The 27,834-nt window shown below is 38.4% G+C and overlaps 1 pseudogene; it reads left to right on the top strand.

Annotated features, from left to right (window-relative positions):
- The first annotated feature begins 116 nt into the window (after positions 1-116).
- LOC134245428 (protein mono-ADP-ribosyltransferase PARP15-like) lies at positions 117-27,834 on the top strand (annotated as a pseudogene).

Here is a 27,834-nt window from a genome sequence, read left to right as displayed (position 1 = left end):
AAAAAAGTGGGGGGGGGGGGGGCTAGCCCCCCCCCCCCCCCCGGTTCCGACGTATGACCTCAATGCTCTCGAACTTTAATGTACAAATACCAAATTTGAAAGAAATTACCTGTTTAATGATACAGGCAGATGTGTTAGTGAGTAGTGGACCAAAAAACTTACAACTCAGCAATAGCGGGTTATCTGAAGCTTTGTTGAGAGTTGCTGGTAGAAAAATGCAAGATGAGCTAAACCAGAATTATTCCAATGGTGTTGAATACGGAGACATTTCTGTCAGTGGAGGTTATCAGCTTCCATGCAAATTTGTGTACCACGGAGCCCTGCCAAAATGGGGAACTAGTCAACCTGATCCATTATCAGTAATTTTAATATTATGATCATTTTTTAATATATTATAATTTAAACATGACGATAAATGCATTTAAATTTTAATTGTATTACACACCTGTTTTCTTTGGTAAATTGTTTAGATTCGATTGATAATCATGGTATATATTTTGGTATTTTTAGACGTTAGAGAAATTCATGAAGAAATGTCTGGAAACAGCAAACAACTATTTTACAAGATCCATTGCTTTTCCAACTCTTGGAGTTGGGTTTTTACATTATCCTAGTGATCAAACAGCAAAACTGATGGTCAAAGCAATACGAGATTTTACTACGAAACATTCTCGTATGAATATCAGGGAAATTAGTATTGTGGTGTATAAGGGAAGCCATGACTGGTCCAGTGTTCAAAATGTGAGTTGTGACACCCCATTTCGTTTTTATTTTTTTAAGATAAAGAAGTATCAATTCTGCTGAGAGAAAAATAATTAACTGTCAGATTAAGAATGTTCTTTGCAAATGATTGACTGTAATTTGATATCTTCTTGGAGTTAAAAATACGTTGATAATATAAAAAATGTATTTTTGGAAGTCATAACTATTTGTTTTGTTTTTTTTTAAATATTCTTCCAATTGTTAAACTAGCTTTCTTATATATAATGATCACACATAACAATGATTATGTGGAAATTAATTACATTTTCTTACACCAGGAAGTCACCAAAAAAAATCTAGAATAGCACAAGATACCAAATGAAAAATATGGAGATAACGATCAATATTCAAGATCAGAAGTCCATAAAACAATAAAATAGGAGTAGAGCAAACAAGGACCTCCAAAACATCAAATGTGGGAATAGGTGCCATGGAGGAGTGAGCATCCCCTGCCGACCGGTCACACCCGCCGTGTGCTCCTTGTCGTGATCGGGAAATAACGGCAAAACCGTCGCCAATGCAGTGTATAAATAATGGACTAACAATTATTTTGAAAAACGTCAGTCAGCTTTTGACTCAATGATAAATTGTATTTGCTGATGAGATCATTTTATCGACCATAGAACTTACTAAATGATTACTTTAAACGAGACTGCTGAAATTATTGTTTCATCAAGTTGTTCATTCGTAGAGCATGCCTTTGCCTATCGAATCAGCTGAGATATATAAACTCAATAAACGTCAATACCCTTACTGCATGAGTAAGGGAAGTTGACGATAGAAAAGTTAAAGTCATCACGTTTATCATAATGCTTGGTTGTTAGATTACTATTGATGTATTTTTGAAGTAAAATATCCAAATATGAAACAGATGTGTCAGATTCTGTGGTATCTTTTATCTCAAACTCAACAGGATATATCGTATTGACATAAGAATGAAAAATTACCATTGTTAATTAACAAAACGTCGTTGATATATCTAAATGTCGAGTTGAAGGCCACGGCAAGTGTTTTCTCTTTTTTACGCATAAGCTTTTGCACAAATTCTACTTCATATGAGCACAAAAATAGGTCTGCTAATAATAGGGCGCAATTGGCACACATGGGAATTCCAATAGACTGTTGGAAGACCTGGTCCCCAAAAACAACCTACACATTGTTCCATTTTTATTGAGAAAGCAGCTGTCAATGATATAAAAAAGCCTGGACTTTAATTTATCGTGGAAAATGGTTGTGTATAAAATTGAAAAGTCGTAAGTATTTAAGCTGTTGATTTTGGTAAAATCTTGTGATTTCAAATTGTCCAAAAGTTCCTTGGAATTCTTAAGTATCCACATCTGATTTACACCACTTCTTGAATATATTGTTGCACAGTACTCTTGTTTCTGATTTACTACCGTTTATATCTTAGTGAGGCGTAATGAAAGAGGCTTGGTTGAATATTGACTGGAACCTGCTATGTATCTTTTTTTGAAGTTTCTGAATCTAATTAAGAAATAAACAACGTTATTTAGTGAACATGGCGTTATGAATAGCAATTGCTCTGCTGGCATATTCCATGATGCGCGCTAGCGCATCATGGAAAATATGCCAGCAGAGCTATTGCTATTCATAATGCCATGTTCACTGAATAATCGTTGTTTATTACTTATATTTGCATTCTTTGATTTTTTTTTCAAGAATATCAGAGGAAATCCTGACTTACATAAGGACGCAGCTTCTTGTCTTCAGTAAAGAAAAACATACGGCTTTAAAATCAGTAAACCTGATTAATGCTCCTTTTCTCTAATAAATCACAAACATATTTATAAAGTTAAAGTATTTCCCTCTCAAACACAGTTATCTGGATACATTTTAGCAGCGCCGTCATCACATTTTTGTTTTGTTGCAGTTGTGACGTCATCGATCAACATTATTAAAACCCTCTGACGAAAATCAATAATTTAACACTATGATGGAAAAAGAGAATGCTTTTATAATGATTATTACTCCAGAATGCTTTTCTATAATTTTTTTTTAGTTCTTCTATTTATTTTTTAATAGCTGAAATCATTCTTGAAAAAGATATACTAGCTAGAGAATTTTTTTCTTTCTGAATGTTATTTACCCAAGTGTGAAGAGTTATCGTTCTTTGTTCAAATATGCATGATACAAAAAATAAAAATATGACAGTTCTCTACAATTTTTAAAAAGTTTTATTATACAATTAAATACATTGACCAAAATTGAATTTTTAAAGATATAAATTAGCAATTTTAAGTATTCTGAATTTCCTTTTTTTTTCAAAGAATATTGTTAAAAACTTATTTTTATTCCTCTTATGAAACAGTTCGTATATATACTTCCCAACACTAGTACCAAATCTAGTAGAGATTGTTCTACACGAATGTGATAGAGCAATTGCACTCCTAGTGGAAGCATTTGCGTCTATAGTGCTATGAATGCAATTGATGACTACATGTTCATAGCTGGAGAGTGCAGTGGCTATTTAAAAATTCATTTTGATTCTTTGGGATATTAAAAATATTCAAATTGACATGTATTATTTAGAGTACGAGTTTCTTACTGTATCAGAGATACAGGACGGGGCTTGAGGCGAGAGCGATAGCTCGAGCCGAGCCCCGTCCTGTATCTCTGATACAGTAAGAAACGAGTATTCTAAATGACTTGTGACATGACCTTTCCAAGGACCTCACTAATTTACATGCGTATTTGGGTGTATATCTCCCAACCAATCAGATGATTTTGCAGAAAGTTGATTTAGTATCCCATTTTAAGCATTCTCAACTGAAATGCCGAGTGAGATGGACGTGCAGGTATATATCATTTTAAAATTATTTAAGGGATGCATAAATTAATTTGTTTTCCATAAATTTTATTTGGATTTGATTGCGCAGGTTTTTTTTCTCTATGCAGCTCTCGCTGACATTTTTTTATTAGTTTAAGCTACGATTTAATGCAAAACATTTTGATATATGAGAATCATGTGGGAATATTTTTGAAAAAAAAATGCTTCGGGAGATCGTAGATTCTGAGAGAAATGTCCGACAATGTCTTCCACCGGTCGTCATATACAAAATTGAAATAAGCAGGGAGGAAAAGGGGAGGGGGGGTATTTTATCTTCACTTTTCATTAAAATGTAGAGTAACCAAACGGGGATACAGCACTCACTGCTGCCCCCATCCCAAATTTGAGGTTTTTTTTCTTTTTCGCTTTCTTAAATTTTTTTTTCTGAACTTGTATACATACGGTTTTTATTTCAACAACAAGTAACGAATTGACGCACATAGGTGTTGGTTGATTATAAGTCTACCCCCATGGAATACGATTTTCCGCTTTTTTTTTGGGGGGGGGGGTAATAATTTGTTAACTGCCCCACTCCTTTTTAAAATGTTGAATCCGATAATACCTTTACGTTGTAAAATTTTATTTTTAATTCACCTCAGTTTTTGAGTAAATACTAAGAGTTCTATGGCGAATTGAACGATTGGTATGTCTGTATACGGATACAGCTTTCCGTCATCGCTAAAAATAAACCGTACTGTATCGTTGATATTTTGCAGATACAGTACAGTTTCTGCTCATTTGCATAAGAAACGCCCACAAAAAGTGTTCTGTATCGCAGTTACAGTATGCTTGACTTCAAAGGAAAACTCGCCGGGTCATGTCACAACATTAGCTACTAATTAAATATTAAGATATAAAAACACAAATAAAGTTTTTTTACCTGCATTTAAAAAGAGTCCAAAATATAGAAAACCATTCCCCCTTATTTTGATAATAAATCTGATTTACATAGGCGTTATACATATTTTTAAGTAATTTAAGTGTTTATATCTGTGGAAAATCATTCTGCATAAGTTATAAGCCTTAAAAAGTATGAGTGTTTCGTATCATTTAAGCCACGATTACTGTGACCCGACAGTCTTGTTCTGGTCAGGTTGGGGGTATTCCTGTCACTGTTCTAGTTGGGAGTCTTGTCGAACAAAAGGTGAATTTCGTCATATTTTTCTTTGATCAATTTTTATTTATAGATCTGGACATAATTTTACTGATAATAATAAATATTGAAATTCTTAGATTTAAACTTAATATCACAATATAGAAATGTGCTAAAATTTGAATATCGAGTCTCAAAATGTCCAATATATTTTTAAAAAGGTGAACGTGATTGTTAACAGCGTTGCCCATGATCTTGCAATGACGTCAGGAACATCTGCTGCAATACGTACAGCAGCTGGACCTGGATTATCCCAAGAACTGGTTCAAAAGTATCCCCAAGGAATTAATCATGGCGACATCGCTGTATCAAAGGGACACAATCTGAGCTGCAAAGAAGTTTATCATGGCACCCTGTTACCATGGTATTCAAAACGTTCCGGAAGTACGAAACTTCCTGATGAGGTTAGCAAAAATTAAATCTTGTAACTTCGAACATATATGCCAAAAAGAAAAAAAAATAAAACAAAAAATGCTAGTGGGATCTTTAAGTTAATGACTTTGCATTGTAGTTGCTAGAGGACTTCAGTAGTATAAGGGGTCTGGCCGGCTGGGTCAACTGAGTGCACTTTTGGGCTGAGGGGGATAGGTGGGTCAACTGAGTGCAGCCCCTGGGGGGATAGGTGGGTCAAGGGAGTGCAGCCCCTGTGGGGGATAGGCGGGTCAAGGGAGTGCAGCCCCTGGAGGGGATAGGGGGTTCAACGGAGTGCAGCCCCTGGAGGGGATAAGTGGGTCAATTCAGTACATATGTTGCATCATCTTTTTATATCTGTTGCATCATCTTTTTATACTTGTTGCATCATCTTTTTATATCTATTGCATCATCTTTTTTGATACCTGTTGCATCATCTTTCAAACTGGATTTCCTCAAAACATTAACAAATAACACACAATAGAAACAAGAACACAGCAATTTTATTCAAGTGAAAAAATACATCAATTTACTTCTTCTTCTTCTGTGCCTTATCGGTCATCAGGGGTAGTTTCCTCTTGGGTTCCTGAGGCTTTTTTTCCAGTTTTTGTATTTCTTTGACAAATTGTTGATCCTCCTCATCCTCTGTACACTGATTAGCCCAATGACCAGATTTCCCGCACTTGTAGCACGAATCCTGTTTTTTTCGGGGACAATCTGGGGCCCAATGCCCTAACTCATTACAGATGAAGCATGGATCCGTCTGTCTTGTTTTCTTAGTCTCTCCGGATCCCCCTTGTTTTTTCTGGTAAGTGCTTCCTCCTTTCATTTTGGTGATGTAAATTTTCAGATGATTCAGCTGGTTTTGAACATCACTCACCTTGTTGTTCATATCATTCATCTTGTTGTCAAGAGCGGACAGCATGTTAACAATCCCATCCAGAGTTGTATTTAAGATCCCCATATCTTCTTTATTCGCATATTCTTGAAAATTATAGGGGGCTCCTACATATTCTTCAGGTGTCACATAGCTGGGGTTGTGTGGGGTATTCATCATTGCTTCTTCCATAATATTTTTTTTTTCACGTCTGTCAAGTTCGAAATGTCAAGCAAGACTGATCTTCAAATCCCAGCTCCGCTTTATATACCTATCTGTTGCATCATCTTTTTTATACTTGTTGCATCATCTTTTTATACTCTCTTGCATCATCTTTTTATACTCTGTTGCATCATCTTTTTATATCTGTTGCATCATCTTTTTATATCTGTTGCATCATCTTTTTTATACCTTTTGCATCATCTTATTATACCTGTTGCATCATCTTTCAAACTGGATTTCCTCAAAACAATAACAAATAACACAGATTTTGATTTTTTTTTTCAATTTTTATTCAGAATGAAAATACAACAATTTACAGGCTGTCTTTTAATCTAAAATAAAGTCCAAATTATCATCATCATCATCATCATCATAGTCTCGTGACCTCCAAGGGATACCTTTTTCATTTGGAAAATAAGGAATTATTCCATGGAGATACTGTGTATAAGTACCTAGATGCGGTCTTTTTAAGGCTTTTCCTTCTTTCTTGTACAGAAGTAAATGCTCAATACAGGATTCTAACTCGGGGAAGTATATAGTTTCAATCAGAAAACCATCATCATCCTCACCTCTGATCTCCCATTTGTAGTCGTGATAACCCTTCATTCCCTCAAAAGAGCAGTGCTTCCTTATCACCACATAATTTTCAGGAAATTTCACTCTTTTTTGCAACCATACTTTTTGTTTAGTTTCTTCAACTTTTTCTTTAGATTGTTCCGGAATCATCTTATCCAAGCCCCACAGTTCTTTAAAGTATTCCTCCCAAGTCCATACTGTTTGATTAGATTCCTCTGAATGGGTTTTATGGTAATCCTGCGTGGCTTCTTCTAGGGTTTCCATCCAGGGTCCACTCTTGTCAGTATTCTCAATAAACCAGCGATACCTTGGTTCCATACCTCTGACTTGACCACTGAACTTTTTTAAAGTCTGTCGAGTTCCAAGTACTCACAAAGAATGATCCTCAATGTCCAGCGCTGGTTTATATATAGCATGGGTTTGTTTTAGGGTCGTGTGCAAAAATACCTGGGCTTTTTATACTTGTTGCATCATCTTTTCGACATATGAAAACAATTCTGCCCCAGAAATGGTACGGACTGAAACTGACCCGTTATTTCGGAAAGCCTTACAGTTTCCTAACCCATCCCCAAGCGGGCAAAGTGATTTTATTGTGGCAGGACATAGATGCGATGGAGAAAGTATGTATTCAATACGGAATGAAATACCTGGAAATTTCACACAGGCTAGGAAATCCGTGACTTTTAATACCAGCCTCAATCAAATCTACGAATTACCCCCCGAAGACCGGAGAAGTCCCTGGATGGCCCTAATAGCGGATCGAATAAGATTTCGGAGGAGAATTCGACAGTTAGAAGCATTGTTAGTTTTTAAGAAATAAAATAAAAAATCATGTAATACTACATCAATGTTATGTTATTTTTATGACTTCATCTTTATACAGTCGGGTTCGGGTTCGGCGGCCATAGCGAATCTCGACAAAGATTTTACCCCAGTGAAAAAGGCTTGTAATCTACCTTGTAGGTCGTTTAAAGTTGTTTCACATTGTTTATGAATGTGATTATGTTATCCCTCATCTATATGTTTAATGTCAGCTATGCTAAATATTCCATTTCTGTGTAATTTGAGATAATGTTTTTGTCATGTGCTTAAAGTATGGTCTGCTATTCATGTCATCATTTAAAAGTCGATCCTAAATAAAATCTGTCTTTAAATAAAATACATTTTTTACAAATGACATTTAATATAATTAGAGTATAGGTATCCATATATATAAGAGATATTATTTTTGCATTACATTTATAAGAGGCATTGTCTCATGTAATTTCATAATAACAAAAAATGGGTTTTATTTTTCTATACAGTCCTCAACCTGGAAGATATGTTTTGTTCCTAACCAATCCATTCTCTAAGTGAAGTGAAGCCTGGCTGCTGGTCTTCCTTTGGGAAATACACAGTGAAATAACTAACATAAAAACAAAACTTGAATCTAAAAAAAAGTTTCAATATCATTTTAATTTCTTTAATTATTATTATCATGAGTTTTTATTTTAAATGTTTATATTTTTTAAAATGGATAAAAAATAATAAATCTGATAATGGAAATCAATACCATAAAGATAGCAAGTTTTTTATCTTTAAGTGCTAATAAAATTTCTGAATTTTCCATTTAAATATTTGACATTATATCACAGGGGAAAGAAAAACTACTTGAGTGATTCTACTGACCCCCACCAGAGATCTGCTTATGAGTGCATGGGGATTGCGGTGGACCTTCATCTCCTGTTTAAAACAGACTTTAGAGTATGACAGATAAAAAAGGTACTTTTTTTCTTTATTTTACATCACATGAAAACACACAATTAATGATGAAGAATGTACACATGTTTTTCATAAGTGTGTACAAATTGTTCAATATAATGTCTATAATGAATCCAATTTCCTTGGGCTAGTCCACACCCAATCTTGTAAGGAAAAGCATAAGTCTGGTAAGGTAAACTTTCCCCCATTTCTTGTAAACAAGATTGAAACCATTGCTCTCTGTTTTGTGGGGTATCCTGATAAGTGGAAATTCTTTTAGGTCGGTGACTTGCTTTTCCATAATCCCATTGAGCTAATAAACAAATGACCACAGGGGTTTGTGAGGTAAACACCTTAATAGTGCCTGGAATTCCTCTATCTTCTTCTACAGCTAAATTTCTAGTCCCTAGAGGTCTGCGAGTGGCATAGAGATTGGCTTGTGGGAATTTCTCTGCAATACTTTGACTCAATCCATGAGCTCTGACTGTTAAACAATTACATTGATGAACAATAGCTTCTACCTCACAGTTGAGTAAATCACCTTGTATCTCCTGGAGACTCATGATGTAAAATGAATCTATTTTTTAAAAACACCCTTGTTTTTATAGAACAACAACAAAGAATTTTTAAACACAAATTTTTATTCAGGTAAATCTACAATCTCTTGGAACTAATTCTTTGTTTCTCACATCAGGTTTTAGAACTCCATATTCTTCATAGTCACCTTGTCTATAAAAAGTTCTTTCCAATTCTGGGGTGCTGTAAGACATCTCAAAACAGGTTAATTTATGAATCTTTCTGTACATGTATCTCCCTTGAACTCTGTTTTTCATTTGAATGAATCCTCTCACATGATGAAGTTTTCCAGTTTCTGGATGCCTTTCTTTTTGTAAGATCAAGTATTGATAATCACTTCCAATGATTTGATCTACATCTTCCTGTCGGCACCCAGTTAAATTAAATATCCAATTATTGGCTATTCTACCTCTGTCTTGTTTTAAGTAAGCAATATATCCATTGCCTGTATTTTCTTTCTGTTTGTTTTGATAATGAGCCTTAATATCCTCCAAGAGTTTGTTTGGTCTTATGTTTTCTTTTTCCTCCTGAGGTTTATATTCTACAGGATGTTCTTCCATCAAGGGAGGTGGTATAAATACTGCAGGATGTTCTACCATCAAGGGAGGTGGTATGATATCTTTTCCTCCCTCCTGTATAAGTAACCATTCAGTTTCCTTTAATCTAGTGTTCTGACTCATTTCTTTACTGGAGGTGTTACCCATAATGAAACCAGTCCACAACTGAGGTGTGTTTTGTACCATGTTTACTATTTATACTGTTTTTTAAAATTGTATCAATTTTTTCCCCCTCAATCTTTAAAAATCCCCTCACCATTTTTTGGTTTGTGTTTTGAAAAAAAAAATCTATGGTTAAAGGGAGATAACCTATTTTTTAAAAAATGACAAAAAACCCACAATTTTTTTTTTCTTTTTATTGAGATCTAACAATAAATAACAGTTCAATCTTTTTTATTTATTCACATCTTGACCAGCTCACATTCTTTAAGAACTTTTTCTTCCTAGCTTCTCTAGCTGCAATAGCTTCAGGTTTCTTCCAAGCTCCTATCTCCCATTCTATCCAATCTCTGGGCTCCAATTCCTTATTTCTCTCCTCCGGTTTCAGAACACCATATTCTTCATAGTCACCTCCTTGTTTGTAAAACATACTTTCCAATTCTGGAGTACTGTGAGACATGGCAAAATCAGCAGTGATATGAAGTCTGCACATAGTCAGTCCTCCTTCTGGTTCCTTCATTTGAATGAATCCCCTGATTTGATGCAGTTCTCCTGTCCAGGGATGTCTTTCCTTTTGAAGAATCAAATACTGGAAACCGAAGAAGAAATCATCTTGGTTGCTCAGAAACATGTCTATATCTTCTTCTTCTTTGGGCTCTTTAATGGTGAAAGTCCAATTAATGGCTGTCCTGTAAAATCTGTCTGGACATTTAGGATCATTGATAGGCTCATGCAGGGGTAAATATTCATTCTTAGGTTCCGGATCCAAGGTTTTCAACTCCATTCTTCTTTTTGTTTGAGGAGCTTCGTGATCCCCCTCCATAGGTTCCGTCATTCTCTTTTCTAATAAGGTAAATTTATCTTTATCCATCTCCATGTCTTCTAATATTCTAGGAATTCGTTTGCCAAACTGTCGTTTACTCAACCACATGCCCCACCAACTGAGGAGGATCGTCTTTAACACCTTGTTTTTATACCCCCCTCACCTTGAATTGCATCATCTTTTTATAGTTGTTGCATCATCTTTTTTATACCCTGTTGCATACTGAAAACACTAACACATAAATAATAATAAGAACACAGATTTTTTTTTCATTTTTTATTAACAACAAACAACCAACAAACAACAAACAACAATGCATTTACAATACATTTTGATAAAAACATTGACACTTTTGTCCATGACCCGTAGGTAATTTATGATAAGTGTTTTGAAACCAATTCGCTACGTATCTGTCCCTTTGTAAAGCCGTACTCTGGTCAAAGGGGAATAGCCACTCGTCAGTTTTCTTTCTTTTCTTGTCTCTTTGATGTAAATAATACACGCAATATTGTCCACACACATCGGTATTCCAGTCTTGATAGCGATACGGATTATAAATCCATTGCTGAGCATGACTGGATAAAATCTTGAATTTCTTTTTGTAAGGGAGGAAATCCATAAGAATCGAAATATTCCACCACGGGATTGCTCACATATAGACACACCCAATGTTCTCCAGGTCGATCTTGAGGATCCGTATTGACCACGACAGCTTTTTCTCCAGGTCTTAATTGATCCGGTAATAAATCTACAGGATACACGCCTCAAAAAGAACTCTTGAATTCTCTGGATAAGACTTCTCTCAATTGTCCCGTATCCATTAGTAATCAATGCTCACTTCTCTCTGTTTGTTAATTTCTAATAAGTTATCGAATTCTGCATACACCACACAATTGATGGTGTTAACCGTATTGTTGGTAAACTGCACTTCTACTCTCAGATTTCCTGTTTCTATGATGTGGAATTTATCCGATTGCGCTTCTTGATCTTTAGTGAAATCCCAGCCCCATAGAGTGTAGCCACTTTTATACTCTTCTAGGGTGATGTCCGGAGCCCAATCTTCTCCTAATTTCCCCAGAGCTTGATACAGACTGAGATATGATCTCAGATATAAATCGTCGTTGAAATTAGGTTCAAAACAACGAGTACTCATGGTCTCTCCGTTGATACTGACATCTAATTTCTTAATCCCAAAGTTTTGGAAATGAAAGGGATTTTTAGTTTTATCTCCGTTGAAAGCCGCATTCTCCACAAAGCCTAAAATGAGACGTTTAGGCATCTGACCTTGAAACAGATGATCCGTAATCTTAGACTGGGTCCCTATGGGGATGGTAAAGGTTTTCACTTCCACTCTTCTCAAGGGATATTTGGCTCTGTGGGTATTCAAACTCTGATGAATGGTATTCATCATGACTGCTGTGGGTTTGACTTTTCTCACCCACAAGATCATACTCAATATTTTCACTTTTCCTGTACTTCCTCCTTTGATCATCATGTAGAAAGAGGGTCAGCTCGATTAAATCGCAAACGGACGTCCACTCCATTAGGTAGAAATCGATCTTGTTGAAACAAATCCAAATGTAAAGTATCCAGCAAACTGATTTTCTTACTGTCAGCAATAGCTTGGTGTCTTTTTCGGAATCCTTCGTTTTTAGAATTAGCCGGTAACGCTGTGAGGATGGGTTCGTTAATGGTCACCGTGTCGGCACCACCATTTGCACCCGGAGTTACATTAAAGGTTTTATTTTGAGCTAGACCAAGGTCCTCTATCCCCACTTCGTCCATGTGTCCTGCTGTATCTTTTTCCCACAGACTACAGGCCCTCGTCTGTGTCTTTAAAGTTCTGGGTCGGTAAGACAATAATTTCTCCAGATAAGCTTTGTAAGGATAGGTATCCGTCCCCGGAGTCACTATTTTTCCATTCAGACTGACATCGATTTCCGTAAACATGGAATGTAAGATATTATTCACGGGACTGGAAGTGCTGTTTGCCCCAGTCAGATTACTTCCATCGTCTTTGGTAAATTTACATACCATTTGAACATAAGTTTGAGATAAATCCAGATAGTGATCTCCTTGTCCTTTAATTTCAAATTCGATGGGAGCGGTGTCGGAATCTAAAGTACTGGAAATGGGGTAATATTCTTCCCATTTCGAGTCTTCTAAAGCAATATTAGTCGGAGGGACTTGAAACAATTCTAAATTGTTCATCCCACACGCACAGGAATCGGGCTGTAACATGATGTGTCTACTAGGATTCAGTTTTCACAAATGAACCTTCTGTTCCCTGGACTGTCCTATTTATACTCTCTTTCTCTCAGTCAAACACATCTAAATGACGTTTTCTTTTAGGAATTCCTCCTTGTTTTTTTTTCTTCTTTTTCTTCTTCTTCTTCCTTGACCTGTTTGTCCTTTTTTCTTCTTTTTCTTTCTAAAGGGTAAAGAGACTCCTCGATTGAAAGCAAATAGACCTGTATTTTTGGCCGCATTGAGTCCGTGGGTTAAAAGAGCATTTCTGATGTTTTTTCTTTTTCCCACCACATCTCTGCCTATCTTCACTCCGGCCATGATGGCTTGTTGTTTCCCATGTTGGAGTAAATCTTTGACAAATCCTCGACCTTTTTGTAACCCCATGGCTAACTCGGCCGCGTTTTTGAGAGTCAAACCTGAGTCTGTGCCTGGTAGGGGTATGTTAGGGACTGCTGCCGAGAGGAAGTTTAAAAAATTTCCTCCTTTTTGAGGTTTCATGTGAGTTAAAAGCCTACCCAATTTGAGTAATTGTGTAGCAGGACTTCCCGGTGAAAAATTATCCAAGGGAAGGGCTCCCACCAATCCAGAGATGATAGAACCTACTGCTCCGCCTTTTTGACGTAATAAACCTTTATGATAAGTCCAACTGTGTCCTCTTTGTCTCAGTAATCCGGGATGATACTGCATGGTTCATGTCTCTTGTTCAACTGACCTCATGTTTTCTGTATCGTTCTGAAGAATGACCTTATGACCGTCCATGCCTAGCTTATAAGCTAGGGATGTGGGGAAACGAATGCATAAGGGACTAAGCATTTTTTCATTGATTTGATACATCACTCGATCATAGGTCTCGTAATATACTAATTTCATAGATTTGTCTTCATTTCCATCACCAAGGGTTTTCCATATTTTTTTCAATGATCTCTCTAGTCCTAGACTTATTTCCTCTGTTAAGGCCTTGGGGTGAGTGTAAGCCCGGGTCTGAAGTGAATTCGTCTAATTTCCATCTTGCTATCTAGTTCAACGAGTGCAGGCCGTTTAGTATGGACCCAATCGAGCAGTACAGGACATTGACGTAATGGCATTGGATCTAAGGTTTTCATTTTAAATCTGCCATAAACATTGGGGTTTTTGATATGGCGAGCATAAGACTGAGGAACCAGGATGTCAAAATAAGCCTCCTTTTCTGTAATGTTTTTCAATGAATTGGGATACATCATTTCTGTTAAAGCCACTTCCCATTCTCCGTCGGTTAAATCTAGGGATTGTGGTAATAAGGTTTTAAACTGAGCGGTCGTATTGCTAGAAAAAGAGGCCATAGACCCATCACTGGGTAAAGTCATGTAAAACCCACTGCTCTCGGCCATGTTCAATCTAAGACTGAGACTCTAGACCTTAAGACCTTTGTATTTATAACAACACTTTTTTTTAAAAAAAATTCAAAACATTTATTCAATGATTTACACATCTATTTCTTCTTCTTCTGATGATGATCGGTCCTCAATCACTCGAGTCAACAAATGTCCTTTCTTTTCCACCGAGTCTTTAATCTGGGAAAAGGGGATGCGACAATACAAGTACTCTGTAGGACAATAATGAGGTGGAAACGTCAGTCCTTTTTTCTCCATCTTGAAATAATATTTCAGACAATCTCCAATGTCCGAGAACCATGAACTTTCATTCTGAATGGTGTTGATGGGTGTCAGTCGATTCCTTTGAGTACAGGTGACCCATTTGAATTGCTGATAATGTTGGTTGATTTTCACCCTCACTCTAGATCCTGTTGGAGGATAGGGGATTTTCACTCTTTTTTCCAACCACACATTCTCCAAGTAATAGCCTGGATGATTTTCAAAGAAATCCATGATGGCTCCTATTTTACTTTTCATCCACCCTCCTTGCATGTACATACACTGACTAATGGGACTCTCACAATACCAACGATACTGCATCTTTGAAACAAAAAACACGTCTGACTTGTTCAGTGTCCTTTTTCAGAATGAGAGAGGGTTTTGTGATATACCTCTTGATAAAACCTTTCATCTATTTTTTTTTTTTTTTTTTTTTTTTTTTTTTTTTTTTAAATTATATTTTATTTTTTAAAACAAACAAACAAAACAACAAAGAATTTTTTAAACACAAATTTTTATTCAAGTCAAAAAATACAAAAAATGATTTTAATGTCCTTCATATCGGCATAAGGGGCATTTCTGGTAGGAAGTCTCAAAGAGTTTCTTCACACACTTTTCACAACACGGATATTGCCGGCATTGTCCGCATTTCCATTTTCCTCGAGTCTTTTCCTGGTAGCACATCATACATTCTTTCAAAGGTCTGTTCCTGGTCATTTTCACCCATCGGGGAGGCGGTATGTTCTCAATTCCTTTCTTCCAGATGAAATATTTCAGGCACCAGCTACAACCACAAGTCTCCATGGAAGGGGGGTCTTCTACAATCCAGTGTGGCATAGGTTCTCTACATTTACTACATCCCCAGTACCAAGCAACAACTTCTCCCGTATCGTTGTAGCCGACGTATTTATGTATCTCTTTCGTCTTCTCATTGCAGTGATAACATATTGTCTTTTCTACATCAATCCAATAGATAATTCTCCACACAAAAGACATGATGGGTAAAATAATGAGTGCAGGGTACTCCCAGCTCCGCTTTATATACCTTTACTGTTGCATCATCTTTTAGATCTGTTGCATCATCTTTTTATACCTGTTGCATCATCTTTATATATCTATTGCATCATCTTTTATATATCTATTGCATCATCTTTTTTATACTTGTTGCATCATCTTTTTGATATCTATTGCATCATCTTTTTTATACTTGTTGCATCATATGTATATAGGAAAAAATAACAACACTAGAATTTTTGGTTTTTTTCTTTTTTATTTTATTGATTCATAACAAGAACAAGAACATCATTATAATAACAAACATTCAAAACTTCTGTTCAGTTCTTTTTGTATGGGAAAAGGTCTCCTCATGTACAAATAGTCTGTTTCACAAGCACAGTCCATGATATCGTATCCTTTTACGACCACTTCTTCCAAATAGTCTTTTATACAATCTCCGGCTTTTTTCATCCATTTCCCATGAATCCAAGTCTTCTCGGGTCCCTGTGTTCGGTGAGCCAAGACGTAATTGACTTTCCATTTAAATTCTCCATATTTAGGTGATCTGGGTCCTATTAAGAGCATCTGTTTGCTTCTTTGGCGGTGCGGTAACTTGAATCTCTTATACAGGTAGATTTCATTGAGACCTGTTTGTCCTGGATTCTTATCAAAGAAATCTTGAATACATGTCTCTTTGTTTTTCATCCATTCTCCTTTGTGACTAGTCCCTTCAGGTTCTACTATTTTCCAACGATACTCTGAGCTTAAAAAATCCATGATGTGTGCTCTGTCCCTCACTCAGATCAGAAATGATCCTCTTGGGGTTATGGTGTCTCCTTTTTATAGGGTGTATCTATTTTTAGATTCCGGGATTAACTGGGTGAATTCGTCTTCTTGACCCTAGGGGTTTGATGTATCATGGTAGGACTAGGCATGATGTAACCCACCGAAGAACTCACACAGACCATCCAATATTCTCGATTAGAATCGTGTAAAGCTAACATGACCACACTGGTGATGATGAGGGAAATACAAATGAATAATTGTGCAAAATACACAATTTCTTCTCGAGGAATATTCTCTCCACAACATTTCCAATGAGGTGTTATTTGATGAGATCCGTTTGGGGAATCCATGAATCGAAACTAGGGGGATATCCTTTCCACCGGACTTTGACTTCTTGAATGATTTTCTTCCCGACTCGTCGCTTTTTATACCCCAAGATTTCCTCTACTTCGTACACGTCGTCTTTTTTAATGATCTGTTGTAATTCTTTCTCGTAAAAAGTCCCTTCTAATTCCTCTTGGTTGTAATCTTGTACTCGATACACGTAAGGATACCGACCGGGGACTCGTTGAGCAATGGTAAATATTTCCGTGGTCCAGTTCGGTAAATATCCTTTTTCAAAAGTGCGTTTAGCTTTACTGATGCGCACTTTATCTCCTGTTTTAAACTTGGGGGGTTTTTTGGTTTTAGGTGATGATTCTTCCCCATATAAAGTTTTCCAGACTTTTAACACATTCGAGGGCTTCACTTGAGCTGGGGTTCTTTGGATACTGCGATGATAGGTATGATTGTAAGCATACACTAAATCCGGTAAGATCTCTAAATACCGTCTGGTTTTATTCCGAGTGAAATATCGCCACATGCGTGCTTTGAGGGTTCTCTGAAATCGTTCCACGATACTGGCTTTGGTGTCCGTATTGCGAGTGGTAAAGAAATGAATGGATTTAAACGCCTGTAAGAATTCTCGATTGGTAAATTCTTTGCCTTGATCCGATTGAATGCGGACGGGACGTCGATCGTCTTGTCGGAAAATCTCTTGTAATCCTCGAATCATTTCTTTCCCCGTTTTCTGTTTTAAAGGCACCACCCATGCATATTTAGATAAGACGTCAATGGCACACAATAAAAAGGTATAACCGTCATTATGTTTCTTTAAACTGGACACATCCGCTAAATCTAATTGCCATTGTTCGTCTATATCCGTCACTCTGGTCTGTTGTCTCCGGAATTTTCTATGAATGGGTTTATGTAAGGTATAGGTATCTTGCTCTTTTAACCATTCTCGTATGGTGTTCAAAGAAATCTTATGCCCCAGACTTTTGACCTGACGATACAAAGTCTGTATGCCTCCATACCCTCTCTTAGGATCGTAATAAATCTCTGTTAAAATGTCTTCTACTCCCTTCTTCTTCTTCTTCTTCATTTCTTAGGCAATGATAGCCAATTTTCCTCGATTTGTTCTAATTTCTTATTGGCTTCTTCTTCTTGGGCTTTTAATTGCTTTTGGGCTCGATAGGGACTATATTTAGGTGTGAATTTTTTTAACACCCTTGATCTTGCCTCTACAGGTCGACTAATAGGGGTCAAAAAAGAAGAGGAAGCATCCTGAAATCCGCTCTCTTCCTCTTCGTCGTCGTCGTCACTCAAAGCCCCTTTAGGAGTACTGATTTTTCCTGGTTTCTGCATGGCTTTTATAAGGTCTCGATTTTGCAAGTAAGTCATGGGAGTACGGGTCTCTTTTAAAGCTTGAGCAAATTCATCTAATCCTTTAGGCACCGGACGATTTTTCAAGGATCTGGTTCTCATGTTTTCGGCCATTATATCCACAATGTTAGAATCGGGCACTTTTTGACCTCGATAACTGATTTCTCCGTCTTTATCCCAAGTCAAGACGTTGGTTTTCTTTAAATGATTTAATAATAATTCAGCTTTTCTTTGCATGGGTTTATTCACACTTTGAATGATTTGTTGATCGATCTCGGGATCTGAGGCTGCTAGTGGTGCTGCTGCTGGACTGCTGGAGCTGCTGCTGCTGCTGCGGGGGCTGGGGCTGCTGGTGCTGCTGGGGCTAAGGGTGCAGGGGTTTTTTTGGTAGTCGTTGGCTCTCTCGCTTGTTGTAAATAATTCCTATACCGATGAAGTTCTTGACCGTATAAAGCCACTTTTTCTTCTGGAGTTAAATCTTCACGTCTGGTAATCTGGTCCAATTCTTGACCTATACTCAGAGTAGATTGAAATTCCGGAGGTTTGGGGAGTTTACCTTTGAGTTCATTCAACAGAACTTCAGGTACTAACACCATTTTACGACTCATTTTTGTATCTTGTTGTTCCTCTTCTTTTTAATGGCTTTATAGACAGAATGTCCGGCATCCAACAGTAAAGGTGCTGCTGAGATTAAAAGGGGTAAAATACCTCCTCCTTTTTGTTGTACTAATAAAGCTCGTCTTTTCTGTATGGATTGGGGTCGGACCAGTCTCCTTAAGATGTGTTTCTTTGGAGCTAGTTTTCGTTTCTGAGCCGAATTGAGAGGTAACACCCCTTTTAATAGGTTGTAGACGATCTCACAAATTTTCAGAATACAATCTCCAGAACAATGTTTTAAAATCCCCGTTTTTAAAGACGAGGAATAGTGAGGGTCCGATAACACTCTTAAAAGAGGGGCATGCGCTCTTAATCGCGTACAACATCCCTTTTTCTTCTTGGCCATCTTTGAAAACAATGAAGTGAAGTCTCTCATGTCACTCCCTTTTATAGTGTCTCTCTTAAAGGAGGGGCATATCCTCCGTGTTTGTCGCTCTCGTGTTTATCTCTCGCTTTCTCCCTGACATAAATTTTTCCACAATATCGACATTTATATCTCAGGCCTTTAGGTAGTTGAGGGGTGGAGGCCGTCAAGGGTTGAAAACGTGTGATTTTAGGGACATGAATGGGAACTTTAATTCCAGGGGAAGAGGAGGAGGAGGGAATGCCCACATTCACTCGAGGAAACACTTCTAAGTCACTGGCTCTTTGACTGCCTATGGGTCCCATAGCACGATCCATTCTCAGTTCTGCTTGTTTCTTGAGCAATTCTCCTATGGTCTTTTGTCTTTGTTCCTTAAAATACTGATTGATTTCGTTTTTTAAACTTTCGGGCATGGCTTTACGTTGAGCTAGAGTTTGAGGAGCAGATTTTTGCCTTTTCGCTGTTTTCTTGGGAGGGGCTTTTTTCTTCTTGGGTGGGGCTTTTCTCTTCTTGGGAGGGGTTTTTCTCTTCTTCTTCTTTTTTCTGCTCTTTTGAGCTGCTCCTCCGACACGGACCATCCAATCCGGAAACACTCTTTGTTTCTTATTATCGACTCTTACCACTACACTCTTTAAACGACGAACTCGCCGTTTTTTAGGACTATTCCATTTAAATAAATGACGAATGATGACTCCACCTAGAAATCCAGCACCTCCGCGTTTTAAAATAGCTGTTTTTCTGTCTTGATCACTGGCCGATTGATCGGCAATGATCTTTAAATCTTGACGATGATTATTAATAAACTTTTGGGTCTGTTTATTGATAGGTAAGACCCCTTTTATTAAATTGCGAGCTCCCATGGCAAACCAATTCAATAAGGCTTTACGCCCTAATTCGATTAAATGGGCTCGCTTCGCGGGATCTCGTTCCCGCTGTAAACGTCGTAAGGTTCTCACTAATTTACTCTTGGCTGATGGAGCCATGATGAGATTGAAATGAACAATGACTCAGAAGAGTGTGAAACACTTTTATTTATACTCTTGAGGCATGTGTACAGTCAACATTTCAAACATTCGACTTCTCAATCGGTATTGGTCTGGGGTCTGGGGACTCAAGTCCACGAGAAGATATCCGTGAGGTATCTGGGTGGCTTCTTGATAAGCAGACATCAAATGAGGTAAAGCTAGCTGACGACTCAATACACTGATCTGAGATTTGTCTCTGGGATTTTTGAATAAGACTAAATAATGAGCATTCAAACTAATGGTGCGATGAGAAGCAGCTCGATCAAATAAATTCTGAGTGATGTAAATCACACTGGTATTCCGATGATGCGCTTTACGGGTAAACCAATCCACAATAGATTCGATGGCTTTTCCTCCCATCATGTCGTCAAAAATGAGTAAATGGGGCACACTCAAATTGGCTACTAATTTCTCGTCGTCTTCTGGAATATTTCGGATGAAAGATACTTTATCTTTTAAAGAAGTGTAAGCGGGTTGCCATTCCCGATAACACCAGACGATTTTTTCGGGCCTGGGGGTGATCCAGTCTAGATTGTTCACTAATGTCTTGACGAATTCTGTTTTGCCCGATTTCGAGGGTCCAGCAACCACCATGGTAAATTCGTGTTTCAATTGAAAAGAAGGGAGGGGTGTCTCCTCGGAATACATGTTGATCAATGAAGGAAAAGTTGGGTTCAGGGTCTTATTTATAGTTAACACAGAAATAGGCGTTTGGACTGTTGAATCTCGCCTCGACAGATGGGGCAAAACTGAAAGGAAGGAGCACACAAGGCACAGCAGCATACGTGTCCGCAAGGTAGAAAAACGATTTGTAATTCCTCGTCTAAACAAATGTGACATTTTCCTCGAGCCTGGACGTCTGGTTGTGGGTTCAGTAGAGGTTTGATCTCAGGTAAAGGTTTATATCCCTGTTGTTCTAAACACGTAATAAACACATTCATCACCCACCCTCGTCCCTTATACAGATTGATGTAAGGACAATTGGGGTTCCAATAAGCATGTTCTACACAAGGATCGTCCTCGGGATCCCAATTACTAAAAATCATTCCACAATGAAAACAGGTAGCGCTATCTTTCACTCCCCTGTAGTAAAACCCGGCTCGAGCTAGGTCTGGTATTTTTCCTAAGAGAGGTTCTGGCCATCCCTGCTCAAAAGTAGCTTCTCTCTTTGAGAGCCGAGCATACTGGGGATAACGCATGGGTTGATCTAGCAACTTCTCAGTCATGACTGAACTTTTGATTTGTATTGCTCCCCTTTTTATAGGGAAGAAGAAAAACAACAACACATAAAAACATTCAATTTTTTATTTGTAATAACAAACAAACAAACATATCAACATATCAATAACCATAAGGTAAAGTGTTATAAGAGGGTAACAATTGTCTCTTATCATATACAATTCTATACTTTTTCTCTAATGGTTTGTTCACGAGCTCATGATCACGAGTCCTCTGGATTTTGTCGGGATAAGGGACTGTGACTTCCTCTATTTCTCCCTTAAGCATTTTTTCTAAAGTCTCTAGGGACACGATCTGGGAGGTACGATGGTTGAGAGTGATTCCTTTGACTTTATGAACCTCGGTTCCTTTGGCCGTCCGGAAACCATAATTTTTAGGACCTGCCGACATGAATTTGGTGATGTGATCCCCGTCTAATTCGTCGGTCCATTCTCCTAAACTATGACCCAAAGTAGGATTAAAGGCTCCTTCCCGATGTTGGTAAATGATACTGTCCGTATCGAAATAAAGGACCCGATCTCCTAAAGGTTGTAAAGTCTCGTAGAGGTGTAAGCGGGCATGCGCGGTAGTAAAACAAGCCAGGACCACGTTTCCAAAGGGACATTCTTCGACGAATTCCTGTTTGTCTTGATAATTCACTAGCATCTTGTCTTCATTGGGGTTCTCTTTATTGACTAAGAGTTGCACGCCCTTGATGTCGAGAGTCGAATCTTGTAAGAGTTGCTGTAATTCCTCTTCTTCGTCCAAGTATCTGGTTTTGGGTAATAACAACCGTTGAGCAAATTTTCCCCACAGACAATTTAAAAAGAGTTTAGCAATGGTTCTTCTCACTGGATTCTTCTCGATACTGAGAATGTCCATTCGGATGCCTGTTTTGTCGAAGACTTGATATATGTAATCTTGTTCTTGTTCTGAGGTCTTACAGTCGGGGGGAAATCCGGAGGCTTCCTGTTTGATCTTGAGGAAGGTATCGATGTAAGATCTGAATAAATCCTGACTGCTTTCTTTAAAATGCCATACTTCGTAGATTCGATCTAAGGTATATCCCATGTCTAGGGCTTTATGTAATTCGGTCGTCACCCAAGTACCCGTGAGACTACGTTCCCGGTCGGTGTGTGGACATCGATCTTGAGACGTAGAGTCCTGTTGTTGGGCACACGTGCGACATAAGGGAAATAATAACTTGCCTCCCGTCCGATAAGGTAATACGGGGTGATAGAGGTCTCGGGGAGGTAAGACCCGACAGTGAATGAGACCGAAATAATTTCTCACGTCCTGGAACTCGTCTGTGATGATCTCGGGATGCCCTACGGGAAATGGTCTGTGTTTCAACACGTAAGGGTATAGGGAACAGACGTCCACGTATCTCATGTCCCCTTCCTCACAATATAATCGGGTAGCATTGGTCCGACCTCCGTACAGGGCTTCTCGAGGTTTCAAAGGATCCGGAATGTCCAGGTTTCCTACAAATTGCTGTAAACTCTCATCTTTTTGCACTTGCTGATCGAAATCGTGCTCCCAGATACCACGGACGGTATACCCCATGTCTTCTAAATCGCCAGTCCTTCTGAGGGTTTCTTCGTGTAATTGCTGGTAAGTAAATTGGGTCCGATGAGGATGAGTTTCGGTCTGTAAACTGGGATAGCAGGTGGGGCATCCGTGCCAATAGCACCCGTAAAATTCGTAGACGGTGCGAGTCGCTTCCTGGTATCCGTCGACGGTATAATTTCCGATCTGGACTTCGCCTCCGTTTCTGGCATGTTGTATGTGACATCCAGTATGTTGACTCATCCAGGTGAGCCACCGACAGGCTTTAGCCGAATATTGTCGTGCCGGTTGATACCCGAGGTTCGGAATGATGGCAATGGTCTCTTTAGGCATGAATTGTCGACGGTAGGCTAAATTAGCAGCACTGGCAAAAGTGATGGATTCCTGGAAAGGGTCCACATTGACCAAACTCTTGAGGGTGGCTCTAAACTTTGTACAGCATCGGCGTAAAATGTCGACGTCCGAGACACAATACCCTACAAACTCTTTCTGGAAATCAAACACTTTCCCCCTCTGTTGGTCGTACCATTCAAAAAAAGCTTTTCGTCCACTGGTAGACATTTCGTCCGGTTTGTAGAAAGCTGCCGGTGGATAAGGTCCTACGTAATTCTGGTTCTGTTCCGTATTGAAAAAGTGAGGGAAATAGCCTTTCTTCAATTCGTCGAATCCGAAAGCGGAGGGCATCTTGGCTAATGCAAACGGTAAGAAACTATACGAGTCGATGAATTTCAGTCCGCATATTTCCATGTATAAGATCTTACTGCCGGTCATGATGACGTTAGGTTTCAGGCAAGAGGAATGCACCAGGTGATTCAAAATGAACTGTCCGTCGTAGCCTTTGAAGTTATGGGCGATGATAATGGCCTCGTCGTGTACTAAAGTGGAATTCTTAGTACCTGTAGTGGGTTGTAATAACCAGTCCATGAACTTCTTTAAGGTGTCTGGTCCTTGAAATAGGTGCTGACGGGGTCCCATGTGTTGACAATGAGGACAGGGTTGGTCTATGGGTAAGTGACTGCAATGTTGACAGACGCGGTGTGCCACACACAGATTAGGGATGTGAATGCCGGTTTCCTGAGTGCATTCGAAATCGAAATAGATGTAAAACTCTAAGGTCCCTTTCCCCTTCTTCTTCTTCTGGGGCTTCTGTTGTACGTAGCACTGATGATCGGTATCGACGATTTTCTTACAGATCTTACACTGTTTCTGTCCTCCGCACTTGTGATGAGGGAATAATTTCTTAGGTATCCAGGACTGACACTTCTCGCATTGTTCCATTAAATTGCAGACAGTAGTGGTGGTCTTCTTACTATGGGGTTTTAAATGATTTTCGTAGCAGGTCCTGTTCTTAAACATTCCATGGCATTCCTGGCATTTAATCTTGATCCCTTCATCGGGACAATCAGGGTGATGTCCTAAACAATAGGTACAGCGATGAGGACACTTGGAGCGATGGTCTGTGACATTCCTGTACCCCACGTCGCAATGATCACAGTAATAGGGGTTCCCCGTTACTCCCGGCATGGATATGATGGCATCGTAATGATGGTCGTCGAACAATATGTTCAAACAAGTTCAATCTCCCCAGCCTTTGAAGATGCGCTCTAAGGTGAGTTTAGTCGAATTAGACTTGAACTGAAATATTTTCAGTCGATACTGGGGAGCTAACACCTGTTGTAATTTCGTCCACTCTGCATATCCACAAGCTTGAGTGATATCACACTCGGCCTGTTCCATGAGGGCTATGGCTTGGTTCTTCTGGTCTAAGGATTGTCTATCTCCTAATCTCATGCGTTTCCATTGTTTTTCCCATTCGGGGTCTGGATGTTCGGGTTTCTGACTGTGTAATCGAGTCACGACGATGGCTCTAGCCAAACAAAATTTATCATGGGGATTGACGATCCGAACGATGGATTGTTTATTGTTCTTAAAAGTCTCCTTATTCACTTGTAGATGTTTGGTTTTCTGGCCACCACTTCCCTCGGGATACTTGACCCGAAACATATCAAATTCCATGCCCCCGTCGCCCAGTTTGAACTCCTTTCTGGATTGTTGCACACGTTCTATTTTGTCTAAAATGACGTCCTCGTTAAAATGTTTACATTGAGTAAACTCGTACCAAATCTCTGATTCCAGAGATTTGTGGCGTATGTTCAGGCGGAGGTAATCGTTAGGATTACACTGCATTTTCGATTTGAAAGTTTGTAACATGTGACTGAATAATCGCCGAACGAATCCTCTGTTTTCTTCCCCTGGAAACTCCTTAAAAATCACAGTGTAAAAATCCTGTTGAGCTTTAAATTTTCTAGAGCGCACCCTTTCATTCACTTTGACTCGATAATACTGGGATATGGCCTTGGGTTTGGGTGGTGAATGAATAGGTAACTTTGACCCCTCCTGCGCCCTAGTCCTTTGCTGTTGCTGTCGTTGTTTTTCTAGTTGAGCTCTTCTCTGTAATAGTCTGGCATTTCTTTTCCGAAGCTTTAACTCTTGCTCTCTTTTCTCATAAAGAATTCGTTCTAATTCTCTCTCCCTTTTTTTCCATTCTAATAATCGCTGAGCATGTAACTGTTTTTCTCTAGTAGAATCCATGACCCCAATAGGAGCTGGCTCTGACTGTAGAATGAGCTGAAAGTAGGAGAAAACCTGTATTTATACAGTGGATGACGTCACAATGCATAGGTAAGCATATTTTTTTTTTTTTGCACACGGCCCTTACAGATGATGCAACAGGTATCAAAAAAGATGATGCAATAAGTATTAAAAAGATGATGCAACAAGTAAAAAAAGATGATGCAATAGATATCAAAAAAGATGATGCAACAGGTATCAAAAAGATGATGCAATAGATCTAAAAAGATGATGCAACATATGTACTGAATTGACCCGGCTATCCTTAGAACCCCCTAATCTGCACTCCCTTGACCCGCTTATCTCCCACAGGGGCTGCACTCCGTTGACCCACCTATCCCCCCCAGGGGCTGCACTCAGTTGACCCACCTATCCCCCTCAGCCCAAAAGTGCACTCAGTTGACCCAGCCGGCCAGACCCCTTATACTACTGACTTCGTCTTGGGCTGTTTGGAGAAAGCAAATAAAAGTGGCTACTCGTCCATTGCACTTCCCGCTCTTGGAACTGGGAATCTTAAATTTCCTGCCTATAGAAAAGTTTTCTAAGCAACGACAGCAACAGTGTATCTCAGATATACGAATTGTATTGTTTGGGGGTAGTAGTGATTTACCTAAATTGGAATCGGTAAATATTCATTTAAATATTCAAGAGTAAAAAAAAAGCATGTAACTTATATATCATATACATGTATAGTATTATAATGTGATTACTCTGTGTTTGAACTACATTCAATATATCTTTATTAACAATATGCTAATAATGCAATAATATTTTAAATTATATAAAAAATTTAAAATTCTGTATCTTTGCTTTTATATTGACAGACATTCAGGGACGAAATAATTCACGTCAATTCTTCAGGTATAATATAATACATTGAACAAATTAGAAATACATTGTAAAGGAATTACCAATCACTCATTTAATTCATTTATCTTTGTACTTAAAGGTAAAACTCCTGCAGATGCTCCAGCCTCAAACAGTTCTAAGAACTTACAACCAATTCCACGAGGCACAAAAACTTACCTTGAATATAAATATGAAGAAGCGCTCAGATCACCACCCTACTGGACCAAATATACCTCCGACAAAAAACTCAAGGAGTGGAATCTGCAAGTAAAATCAGAGAAGTTCCATTTGGAAAATATTGACCAAGTAACTCATGGATCCATTGAAAATGCATAAAAAAGACTTTAAGAAATGCACGTATTGTAAGCATTCAGAGACTTGAAAATGTGGAATTGTTTTTTGAGTATGGAGAGAAATGCCAGAAGCTATTCCGAAAAGCAAGCAGAGAAGGGTGTTTCACCCCACTGGATAAAATTCCACAGTCAAGTGGGCCTGTAAAAGTAATGGGATCATTGGATCCTTCCATGACGAAACATACTCATTCCGAAATAAATGAGTACTATTTTTTCCATGCCACGAAGTCAAAATATGTTGACGCCATTTGCAGTCAAGGATTGGACAGTCGGCTTGCAGCGAACGGAAGACTTGGGGCGGGTGTGTATGGAGCTGAAGTAGCCTCAAAGTCACATTCATATGCAAGTAATCCCCAAACACTTCACTGAACTTCTATATAAAAATTTCTTAGTATGTATGAAGTGCTCAAACTCCATACTACAAAACCATACTCATACCCAAAATTCCTCTCTTGCTTGTGTTTTTAATTTTTGTGCATATGTAAGGTTCTAGAGAACGGAGTATGAGTTTGAGCACAGGGTACATACTCAAAACTACCTAGGTATTTATAACCTCCAGGTTCCTGGACACTAACTGCTAACCATGCATTTTGTAAGCAAACAAACAAAAAATTGACAAAAATGCATCTGAAGAGTATTCAACACATTCAATTTTTCGATAAATCCAAAAAATATAAAACAGTTGAGCAACTGGTTATGTCGCTTTTAAAAAAATTTTACAACCATTTGTAAATTTGTCTGTTTCTTTCATTTAGGAAATGAGAGCCAAATCCGTCACCCTATGTTTTTGGTAAGAATGAGTCTTGGTGACATTTATCTGACCAGTTCAGGCGGAAATTATAAGAGGCCGCCATGCAAAATCTGTACGAACCCTGTATGTACGACTCATCTGGAAATCCATGACAGTGTAGTAGCCAATGGTGGAGCCTTTTCAGATCGAGAGTTTGTTGTTTATGATAGAAACCAGTCCTATCCCGAGTATCTTATTTGGTACACTTGTTAGAGTAGGCTTCTGTTTTATTTCATTTCAAAATTTCTGTGCTGATGTGTATAATAAAAACAAACTACTAAAAAGTCAGACGACACGTTTCTCAATA

This window comes from Saccostrea cucullata, unplaced genomic scaffold (genome assembly GCF_032062105.1).
Source record: "Saccostrea cucullata isolate Sc308-1 unplaced genomic scaffold, CSIRO_AGI_Scuc_v1 ctg3811, whole genome shotgun sequence".
NCBI classification, from domain to species: Eukaryota; Metazoa; Mollusca; class Bivalvia; order Ostreida; family Ostreidae; genus Saccostrea; species Saccostrea cuccullata.
This window is presented reverse-complemented; position numbering and strand designations above follow the sequence as displayed.